Consider the following 11550-nt stretch of genomic DNA (forward strand, 5'->3'; position numbering starts at 1 on the left):
TGACCTTTATTAACAGAAATGTTTGGAGTGGGAATTGGACCAGAGACCAAAAAACAAAACAAAACAAAACAAAACAAACAAACAAAAAAAAAACACACAAAACTCCAGTTTTCAAAATGTTTTAGCGCATCTATGTATTTTTCAAATTTTCTTTCACTCAGGATGTGTATTACTTATATACTTTTAAAAAGCTATTAGGCCAGGCACGGTGTTTCACACCTGTAATCCCAGCACTTTGAGAGGCTGAGGTGGGTGGATCACTTGAGCCCAGGAGTTTGAGACCAGCTTGGGCAACATAGTGAGACCCTGTCTCTACAAAAAATAAAATTAGCTGGTTAGCTGTGTGTGGTAGCATGCGCCAATAGTCCTACCTACTTGGGAGGCTGAGATGGAAGGACTGATTTAGCCTGGGAGATCTGGGCTGCAGTGAGCCATGATCACACACCACTGCACTCCTGCCTAAGCAACAGAGCAAGACGCTGCCTCCAAAAAAAAAAAAGCTAGTTAATTTTTCATTAAAAATCCATTGAGATAGTTCCTATTATATTTCCTAAAGAAAATAATGTATGGGAACCTACATTAATATATTTCTACTGCTGTCTGAGCAGTAATGAAATATCACTAATACATTCCAACATTTCTTCTTGTGATCTTCATGCTTGGGTTTTCTCCAGCGATGTATGATGCTTGCTCTCATGATCTGCTTTATTGGTGTGCTCAGTTTAGACAGAAAGACTTTATAGACTTGGGATTTAGTACAAGAGGTGTGCTAAAACAGTTTTAAGAATACCTTTATTTTTAGTGGTAGTTGATAATGTAAATAACATCGCAGTATATAATTCAATCTCATTTATTTTTTCAACGTTATATAATTTAGACTGCACTGATTTTGGCTTTTTCTCATCTAGCTGTTTCTTCAATATAAGTTTGTTATGATTTTGAGCCTTTGTTCTCTAATCTCAAAAGATGTGGATTCTTAATAGTTTTTGTGGTTGTATAGCGTGCTCAGCCTCTGGAATCAGACAGTCCTCAGTTCTGAATTCTAGTCATTTAAGAACTGCATGGATTTGGGCAAGCTATTTAATCTCTTCTATGTCTTCCATGCTACAGTTTCCACATCTACATAATGGGGATAGTTGTAGTACCTACCTCATAGCACTTGTGAGAAATAAATGACATTTTCCATAAAAGCATGATATACGTACAAAAACAGACATATAGACCAATGGAACAGGATATAGAACCCAGAAATAAAGCTGCACACCTACAATCATCTGATCTTCGACACTAATAAGCAATGTGGAAAGGACTACCTATTCAATAAATGGTGCTGGAATAACTGGCCAGCCATATGCAGAAGATCAAAACTGGACCCCTACCTTGCACCATATACAAAACTTAACTCAAGATGAATTAAAGACTGAAATGAAAGACCTAAAACTATAGAAACCCTAGAAGAAAACCAAGGCAATATCATTCTGGACATCAGCCTGGGCAAAAAGTTTCACTAAGTTCCCAAAAGCAATTGCAACAAAAACAAAAATTGACAAGTGGGACCGAATTAAACTAAAGAGCTTCTGCACAGCAAAAGAAACTATTAACAGATTAAACAGACAACCTACAGAATGGGAGAAAGTATTTTCAAACTATGCATCCAAGAAAGGCCTAATATCCAGAATGTATAAGGAATATAAATGTAGAATTCAACAAGTAAAAAATAAAGAACCCCATTAAAAATGGGCAAAGGTCATGAACAGACATTTCTCAAAAGGAGACATACATGTTGCAAACAAATATATGAAAAAATGCTCAACGTCACTAATTATTAGAGTAATGTAAATCAAAATCACACTCAAAACCGGCGAGAGTCATTGGTTAGAATGGCTATTATTAAAAAGACAAAAACAACAGATTTTGGCAAGGTTGTGGAGGAAAAGGACTGCTTATACACTGTGGGAATGTAAATTAGTTCAGCCATTGAGAAAAGCAGTTTGGAGATTTCTCAAAAAACTTAGAACTACTATTTAACCTAGCAGTTCCATTACTGGTATATAACCCCCAAAATAAATCATTCTACCAAAAAGACACATGAACTTGTATGTTCATCACAGTATTATTCACAATAGCAAAGACATGGAATGAACCTAGGTGCCCACCAACAATGAACTGGATAAAGAAAATGTGGTATATATACACCATGGATTGCTGCAAAGTCTTAAGAAATAATCAAATCATGTCCTTTCAGCAACATGGATGCAGCTGCAGGCCATTACCCTAAGCAAATTAATGCAGAAAGAGAAAGCTGAATACTGAATGTTCTCACTTACAAGTGGGAGCTAAACATTGAGGGCACATGGACATAAAGATAGGAACAATAGACACTGGGGATTACTAGGGGGGAAGGATGGGATGGAGAAGAGGTTTGAAAAACACCTATTAGATACCATGCTCACTACCTGGGTGACAGGATCTTTTGTATGCCAAACCTCAGCAATATGCAATTTAGTCATGTAACAAACCTGCACATGTACATACTGAACCTAAAATGAAAGTTGGAAAAAAGCAAATGGAATAAAAATTAGTTCTAATTTGGAAATTGAAAGTTATTAATAGCATTTTCATTTTTTGAGGGGTGTATGTTTTATTGGAAACCTTAAATAATTTTCAGAAGACATCTTCAATCAAATCTCTTGTGTGGCCTACACGGAAAACTGAAGCTTTTTGGATTAGGGGCAAGGAGAGGGACAGTACAGAGGACAAGGACCCCTCACAATGAATGGCCTCCAGCTAGCTTTTGCCACAGCTTCTTCAATGGGTCCCACCATATAGAAGGCCTGTTCTGTGAGATGGTCATATTCACCTGGCAAAATCTGCTAGAATCCTTTGATGGTATCCTTCAGGGGTACCAGCTTCCTCATATGACTTGTAAAGACTTCAACGACCTGGAATAGCTGAGACAAGTAACACTATTTTCTGCGCACAGGACATGGTCAACTTGTCATCCTGAGAAAGTTCATCCATACCCAGGATGGCAATGATGCCTTGGATGGATTTGTAGTCCTGCGGGATCTTTTGCACCCCATGGGTCACATCATAATGCTCATCGCCAACAATGTTGGGATCTATGATACAAGAGGTGGAGTCTAGAGGATCCACAGTTGGATAGATGCCCCGCTTAGCAATGACATGGGATAACACAGTGGTAGCATCCAAAAGGGCAAAAGTAGTAGCAAGGGCAGGGTCAGTCAGGTCATCAGGAGGCACATAGATAACCTGTACAGAGGTGATAGATCCCTTCTTGGTGGTGGTAATTATTTCCTGCATAGTACTCATGTCAGTGGTCAGGGTAGGCTGATAGCCCACAGCAGAATGGATTCTGCCTGATAAGGCAGACACCTCTGCACCAGCCTGGGTGAAGCAAAAGATGTTATCAATAAATAGCAGTACATCTTGACCTTCTTGATCTGTGAAGTATTCAACCACAATCAGTCCAGTCAGAGCTACCTGGGCATGAACACCAGGTGGTTCAATCATTTGAGATATACCAGCACTACCTTGGAGGTGGCATGTTTTAAGTTGTTAACATCAGATCACAGAATAAATCATTGCCCTCACGGGTCCTGTCACCAACACCAGCAAACACCAAGTAACCACCATGGGCTTTGGCGACATTGACTACTAATTCCATGATCACTATAGTCTTGCCAACTACAGCACCAACAAAAAGTCAAATTTTGCCACCCTTGGCATAGGGAGCTAGTAGATCCACGACCTTGATATCAGTCACCAGAATTTCCTGCTCAACACTCATTTCCATGAACTCAGGAGCCTCAGCATGAATGGGAGCAAACTGTTTGGTTTTGATGGGATCTCTTTCATCAGGCTCCTTAATGACATTCATGATTCTGCCCGAAGTCTCAGGACCAACAGGAATTTTGATTGGTGCACCAGAATCCAGGACTTTCTGGCCTCTAACCAAGCCTTCTGTACCACCCACAGCAATGGTCCTTACTGTGCTCTCACCCAAATGCTGGGCCACCTCCAAAATCATCCTGGTCTCCCTGCCTTGCACTTCCAGGGCATTTAGGATATCCCATCAAACTGGACATCCACCACTGCATTGATGACTTCCATGATGCACCCGGTGAGAGCATCTGCCTTCAACAAAGGAGATGTTTGTACTGCATCGTCCCTGGCAGGATGAACTGCTGTGAGAATGGCACACAGTAAGAGCTGAGCTAAGGGTAGCGATGCTGAAGGACTGAGTCCCCGCAAGGCCCTAGAGACCGAGGCAGCAGGCACAGGACCCACAAGACTCAACATGGCAGAGTCCGGGTGGAGTCTAGCACTTTCAATTTTGAAAGGTGTTACATTTGTAGAAACTGCCTTTTTTCCTGCAGAAAATCTCTAAAATGTGATCAAAACAACTCTTTCTAAATTTACTTACATTTCTTTAGCTAAGCAGTGTACTATATATTCAATTTTTCAATTCAAATGCTTTGAAGAAATATGTATTTTGAGCATGTAAAAACATAGAGGTGGTTAAGAGCTTGGCATTAACTTATGATGGGTAAATGAAGAAGTGGTCAGAAATGTTTTTCAGACATTTCTAATTAAATTTGTTTTAAAAATAAACCGACTAATTTCTCTGGCCATTTCGATTTATGTTTTTTGCAGCAAATACTTATGGACTTTTATAAACCTTTTGTTATTTGTTTCCTTATTTGCTGTTACTGATCTTTTGAATATGGGTTGGGTAATTCTTTCTTATAATTGAAGTTGAATATAGAGCAGAATCCTACTGAAGAGCTTTATGATATCATGTTACACCAGATACTCAGTAAATAGCTGCATGATAATGAGTAATTATTTAAAACAGACTTTACTTTTTAGAGACACTTTAGGTTCAAAATTGAGCAGAAATTAATAGAGTTCCCTTCTATGCACAGACTCCTCCACAGTCAACATCCCATACCAGAGAGATACATTTTCTACAAATGGTGAACCTACACTGACAACATTATCTCCCAAAGTCATGGCTTACATTAGAGTTCAGACTTGGTATTATACATTCTCTAGGTTTGGATAAATATATACTGACATGCATCTACCATTGTAGTATACGGAATAATTTCGCTGACCTAAAAATCCTCTGAGCTTTGACTATTCATCCGTTTCTCACTCCTGACACCTGGTAATCACTATCTTTTTATTGTCTCCGTAGTTTTGCCTTTTCCAGCACGTCATCTGTTGGAATCATACAGTATTCAACCTTTTCATATATGCTTCTTCCACTTAGAAATATGCATTTGAAATTTCTCCAGGCCTTTTCATAGCTTGATAGCTCATTTTTTTATTGTTGAGTATATTCCATTGTCTGGATATATCACAGTTTTGCTGAAGGACATCTTGGATTTTTCCAAGTTTTGTCAATTATGAATAAAGCTGTTATAAACATCTGTGTGCAGGGTTTTTTGTGGACATGAGTTTTAAACTCATCTAGGTAAATACCAAGGACAGCAATTGCCAAATCATATGGTAAGAGTATGTTTAGTGTTTGAAGAACTGCCAAACTGTCTTCTAAGGTAGCTATACTACTTCACATTACTACCAGCAATGATTGAGAGTTTCCACTGCTCCACATACCTGTCAGCATTTGGTGCTGTCACTGTTCTGGATTTTGGTCATTCCAAGGGATGTGTAGTGGTATCCCATTGTTGTTTTAATTTGAATTTTCCTAATGACACATGATGTTGAGCATTTTTTTACATGCTTATTTGCCATCTGTATATCTTCTTTGGTGAAGTATATGTTCTTGTATTTTGCCCATTTTAAAATATTTTCGTATTATAGTAATTTAATTTTATTCCTGAATTATATTAATTTAATTTCCATTAAAACACAGGATTTAAAGTTTGTAAAATAATTTCAGCTTTTATTTTAAATTCAGGGTGTTCATGTGCAGGTTTGTTACATGGGTATGTTGCATGATGCTGAGGTTTGGGATACAATGATCGTGTCACCCAGGTAGTGAGAATAGTACCCAAGAGTTAGTTTTTCAGTCCTCATGCCCCCTGCCTTCTTTACTTGCTTCTCCAATAGTCAGTCCAGTGTCTAGTGTCTAGTCCAGTCCAGTGTTGACACCTTTATGTCCATAAGTACCCAATGTTTAGCTCCCACTTATAAGTGAGAACATGTGGTATTTGGCTTTCTGTTCCGGCATCAATTTGATTAGGATAATTATTTGATAATTTTTAAATCAGATTTTTTACTTTCTTATTTGTAAGTTATAAGAGTTATCTGCACATTTTAGATAATAGTCTTTTATTAGATATGTATTTTGCAAACATTTTCTCATAGTCTGTGGCGTGTCTGCTCATCCTCTTGGTGGTGTCTTTCACAGAGAAGTTTTAAATTTATTTTATTTTACATATATTGTTTTATTTCAATAGCTTTCAGGGTATAACTGGTTTCAGTTACATGGATGAATTGTGTAGTGATGAAGTCTGGGATTTTAGGGCACCTGTCAGCCTAGTAGTGTACATTGTAAAAGTAGTTTTCTGTTCCTTTTCCTCCTTCTACCCTCCCAACTTCTCAGTCTCCAAAGTCCATATTACCACTCTCTATGCCTTTGAATACCCATAACTTAGCTCCTACTTAAAAGTGAGAAAATGCCATATTTGGTTTTCTGTTCCTGAGTTACATCACATAGGATAATGGCCTCCAGTTCCATCCAAGTTGCTGCAAAAGAGATTCTTTCTTTCCTTTTAATGGCTGAGTAGTCTTCCGCAGTGTGTGTGGAACATTTTCTTGATGGGAACTAGGTTGATTCTATACCTTTGCAATTGTAAATTGTGCTGCAGTAAACACACATGTGCAGGTGTCTTTTTTATATAATGACTTATTTTCCTTTGGGTAGATAACCAGTAGTGGGATTGCTGGATTGAATGACAGGTCTCTTTTTAGTTCTTTGAGAAATCACCATACTGTTTTCCACAGAGGTTGTAAATACTACTTTACATTTCCATTAGCAGTGCATATATGTCCCCTTTACACTACATCCATGCCAACATCTGTTGTTTTTTGACTTTCTAATAATGGTCATTTTTGCAAGGGTAAGGTGGTATCTCATTGTAGTTTTAATTTGCATTTCTCTGATGATTAGTGATGTTGAGTATTTTTTTATACATCTGTTGGCAATTTGCATATCTTCTTTGAGAAATTTCTGTTCATGTTGTTTGCCCACTTTTTAATGGGGTTATTTGGGGTTTTCTTTCTTACTGATTTGTTTGAGTTCCTTAAAGATTCTGCATATCTGTATATTAGTCCTTGGTCAGATGCACAGTTTACAAATATTTTCTCCCATTCTGTAGGTTGCCCATTTACCCTGTTGATCACTTCTTTTGCTGTGCAGAAGCTTCCAGTTTAATTGGGTATCATTTATTTAATTTTGTTTTGTTGCATTTGCTTTTGGGGTCTTACTCATAAATTCATTGCCTAGGCAAATGTCCAGAAGAGATTTTACTAGGTTTTCTTTGGGAATTTTTATGGATTCAAGTATTAGATTTAAGTCTTTAATCTATTTTGAGTTAATTTTTGTATGTGCTGAGAGGTCAGGATCCAGTTTTATTCTCCTGCTCATGACTACCCAAGGACACTGAATCAAGTGTCCATTCTCCAGTGTATATTTTTGTGTACTTTATCAAGGACAAGCTGATTGTAGGTATTTGGCTTTATATCTAGGTTCTCTATTCTATTCTGTTGGTCTATGGGTCTACATTTATCACAGTACCATGCTGTTTTGGTTACTATATCCTTGTAGTATGATTTGAAATTGGGTAACGTGATGCTTCCAGATTTATTCTTTTTGCTTAGAATTAGTTTGGCTATTCGGGCTCTTTTTTGGATTCATTCAAACTTTAGGATTGTTTTTTCTAATTTTCTGAACAATGATGTTGGCATTTAGATAAGAATTGCATTGAGTTTGTACATTGTTTAGCACAGTATGGTCATTTTCACAATATTGATTCTTGCAATACATGAGCAGAGGATGTTTTTCAATTTGTTTGTGTCATCTATGATTTCTTCTTTTTTTTGCCAGTGGAGAATAACTTTTATTGAGACCCCACCAGCTGCAAAATCTGTTCCTGGTACTAAATAAGCTTCTTCCTTTGCAATTTGGTCTTTCTTTAGTGGTCCCATGAATACTTTCTTTTCCTCCTTGGTCTGGAAGTGCTCATGGCCAAACTTGAATGTGGTGTCAATGAACTTAAGGTCAATCTTCTCCAGGGCCCGCTGTTTGGTCTGCACCAGCAAGGACTTGTGGAGGGTGAGCACTCACTTCTTGGTTCCCACCAAACAGCCTTTCAGCATGACAAAAGTCATTGGTTACTTCACCATAGTGGACAAAGCCACCCAGAGGGTTGATGCTCTTGTCAGACAGGTCATAGTCAGTGGAGGCATTGTCCTTGATCAGTTTGCCATCATTGATAAGGTAGCCCTGGCCAATCTTATAGATCTTCTTGTTGATCTCAGTGCAGTGATGGTAGCCTTTCTGCCCAGTGCATGCCACAGGGAAGGCTGCATGAGCATGATGCCATGCTCTAATACAGGTCACCTTGCACAGGCCTTAGTGGGTCTTGAGGGGCAGCCTCTTGCTGTGCCAATGACTGGTGACTCCTTTGTAGCCTTTGCCTGTGGTCACCCCAGTGATGTCGATTATCTCATCCTGTCCAAACACTTGGTTCACAGGCTGCTGCTCGAGCCTCTCTTGGGCCCAGTCCAGCTTCTTGGCCATGGTGCCTCAGTTCATCTGGATCTCCATCAGGTGGGCCTTCTGGCACAGAGGAAGTGGGTGCATCTGGGTGTTGGCAATGATGTGGATGACTTGGAAGTACTTCTTCATGCTGCTGAAGTCCTTCTCCAGGTGCTTCTTGCCATCCTCATCCTGCCATTTCTTGCAGTACTTGAGAAAGGCCTTCTTCTTAGATTTACGCCAGTTCTTTTTTTTTTTTGGCTAATTATAAGTATGTTTAGAAACATTGCTTTTTTTCCATGTTCACATTTAATTCATGAACCAATTGTATTCACTCTTCACGTACATTTTCGACATTAGTATCTTTGTCATCACTAAAAGCCACTTCTCGAATCATCTAGCACAGCTTTCCGGAGCGCATCATCTTCACTTCCATCTAAGTCAGTTAAGATACAGGACGTTTTGCATCGTGGATGATGCTGTCACTGGATATGATACTCCTAGCTCCAAGTACCCATTCGCTATTCATGAGCTCTGCAAACGAACCACTTAGTGTATTGTTTTTTTAATTTAATTTTATTATTATTATACCTTAAGTTTTAGGGTACATGTGCACAATGTGCAGGTTAGTTACATATATATACATGTGCCATGCTGGTGTGCTGCACCCATTAACTCGTCATTTAGCGTTAGGTATATCTCCTAATGCTATGCCTTCCCCCTCCCCCCACCCCACAACAGTCCCCAGTGTGTGATGTTCCCCTTCCTGTGTCCATGTGTCCTCATTGTTCAATTCCCACCTATGAGTGAGAATATGCGGTGTTTGGTTTTTTGTTCTTGCGATAGTTTACTGAGAATGATGATTTCCAGTTTCATCCATGTCCCTACAAAGGACATGAACTCATCATTTTTTATGGCTGCATAGTATTCCATGGTGTATATGTGCCACATTTTCTTAATCTGGTCTATCATTGTTGGACATTTGGGTTGGTTCCAAGTCTTTGCTATTGTGAATAATGCGGCAATAAACATACGTGTGCATGTGTCTTTATAGCAGCATGATTTATAGTCCTTTGGGTATATACCCAGTAATGGGATGGCTGGGTCAAATGGTATTTCTAGTTCTAGATCCCTGAGGAATCGCCACACTGATTTCCACAAAGCTGGAGACATCACGCTACCTGACTTCAAACTATACTACGAGGCTACAGTAACTAAAACGGCATGGTACTGGTACCAAAACAGAGATATAGATCAATGGAACAGAACAGAGCCCTCAGAAATAACGCCGCATATCTACAACTATCTGATCTTTGACAAACCTGAGAAAAACAAGCAATGGGGAAAGGATTCCCTGTTTAATAAATGGTGCTGGGAAAACTGGCTAGCCATATGTAGAAAGCTGAAACTGGATCCCTTCCTTACACTCTACACAAAAATTAATTCAAGATGGATTAAAGACTTAAATGTTAGACCTAAAACCATAAAAACCCTAGAAGAAAACCTAGGCATTACCATTCAGGACATAGGCATGGGCAAGGACTTCATGTCTAAAACACCAAAAGCAATGGCAACAAAAACCAAAATTGACAAATGGGATCTAATTAAACTCAAGAGCTTCTGCACAGCAAAAGAAACTACCATCAGAGTGAACAGGCAACCTACAGAATGGGAGAAAATTTTCACAACCTGCTCATCTGACAAAGGGCTAATATCCAGAATCTACAATGAACGCAAACAAATTTACAAGAAAAAGACAAACAACCCCATCAAAAAGTGGGCAAAGGACATGAACAGACACTTCTCAAAAGAAGACATTTATGCAGCCAAAAAACACATGAAAAAATGCTCATCATCACTGGCCATCAGAGAAATGCAAATCAAAACCACAATGAGATACCATCTCACACCAGTTAGAATGGCAATCATGAAAAAGTCAGGAAACAACAGGTGCTGGAGAAGATGTGGAGAAATAGGAACACTTTTACACCGTTGGTGGGACTGTAAACTAGTTCAACCATTGTGGAAGTCAGTGTGGCGATTATGCCAGTTCTTATAGAGGTGCCTTTTGCACTCACTGATAATGTGCTCAGCAAAAATGGTCTTGAAGTTCTGGAGGCCTCAAGGGGTTTCCCTGTCACCCACATTGCCGACAACCACCATGGGCGGTGTCTCCACAATGGACACAGCCTCTACCACCTCCTTCTTGTTCACCTTGGATTCTGGCCTGTCGACTTCCCATATGATGTGGATCATGCCAGCCTTGAATCCCAGGAAGGCTGTGAGGTGGACCGACTTGGAAGAGTCATCCTTAGGGAAGCAATTCACCTCCCCGTGGTGCCTGCTGCTGTGCTTCTGAGGCAGGAAGTCGAGGGACCCATGTCTTGGAACAGAGTACTTCCTGTGAGACATCATACTGTCAAATCCCACCGGTAGAGTCATCTATGATTTCTTTCATCAGTGTTTTGTAATTCTCCTTGTAGAGATCTTTCACTTAATGATAATGTATATTCCTAGGTTTTTTTTTGCAGCTATTGTTAATGGGATTGAGTTATTGATTCGATTTTCAGCAGTGCTACTGATTTGTGTACATTGTTTTTGTAACCTAAGGCTTAATTGAATTCATTTATCAAATCTGGGAGTCTTTTGGAGGAGTCTTTAGGGTTTTGTAGGCATCATATCATTAGCAAGTACAGATAGTTTGACTTCAGCTTTTCAGTTGGAATCATCTTTATTTCTTCTTTTTCTTACCTGATTGCTCTGGCTAGGACTTCCAGTACTATGTCAAATAGTAG

At 39.1% G+C, this 11550-nt stretch overlaps 2 pseudogenes; both read right to left on the bottom strand.

The window, feature by feature from the left end:
• Window positions 1–2726: 2726 nt before the first annotated feature.
• Window positions 2727–4323, bottom strand: LOC129024093 (ATP synthase subunit beta, mitochondrial-like; annotated as a pseudogene).
• Window positions 4324–5209: 886 nt separating this feature from the next.
• LOC129024094 (large ribosomal subunit protein uL3-like) lies at window positions 5210–11167 on the bottom strand (annotated as a pseudogene).
• Between the last annotated feature and the right edge of the window lie 383 nt (window positions 11168–11550).

Source organism: Pongo pygmaeus, chromosome X, assembly GCF_028885625.2.
Source record: "Pongo pygmaeus isolate AG05252 chromosome X, NHGRI_mPonPyg2-v2.0_pri, whole genome shotgun sequence".
NCBI lineage: Eukaryota > Metazoa > Chordata > Mammalia > Primates > Hominidae > Pongo > Pongo pygmaeus.